The following is a 449-nucleotide window of genomic DNA, read 5'->3' as shown; positions in this document are numbered from 1 at the left end:
TCTCAACAATCTCAAAACTTGCTTTTTGTCTAACAGTCTCAACAGTCTTTTTAAAACTATTCACTTTTCCATAACAAAGTCCTTAAACTTAGCTGGCATCCGTATAGTTCGGTTTGGCCTTCTCCGTGGCTCTGTGGTTTCTGAGGTTTCTGAGGTACCTATAGGTAGGAGAGAGATCACCGGACTTGCTGGGGTTTCAGCTCCCACAGACTTCTCCGCCTTCTCTGGGGCTTCATAAGGTTTAACAAAAGAACTATTTCTCCAGTCTACTACACCTTCGGTTGATTTCAAGGTTAGTTCTTGTCCCTCATTTGTCTGAACAGTCGTACGTTTAGGCTCAGTCTCAAAGTTGGGATTTAACTTTCCGGATGACTTGCTGTTCTTGACAAGGACTTTATCTTTAGGCGGGATAGAGCTACCAAGAGCGTGTCGCCGTTTGTCAGCATACA

This window comes from Montipora foliosa, chromosome 6 (genome assembly GCF_036669935.1).
Source record: "Montipora foliosa isolate CH-2021 chromosome 6, ASM3666993v2, whole genome shotgun sequence".
NCBI classification, from domain to species: Eukaryota; Metazoa; Cnidaria; class Anthozoa; order Scleractinia; family Acroporidae; genus Montipora; species Montipora foliosa.
Note: the sequence above shows the minus strand (reverse complement) of the source record.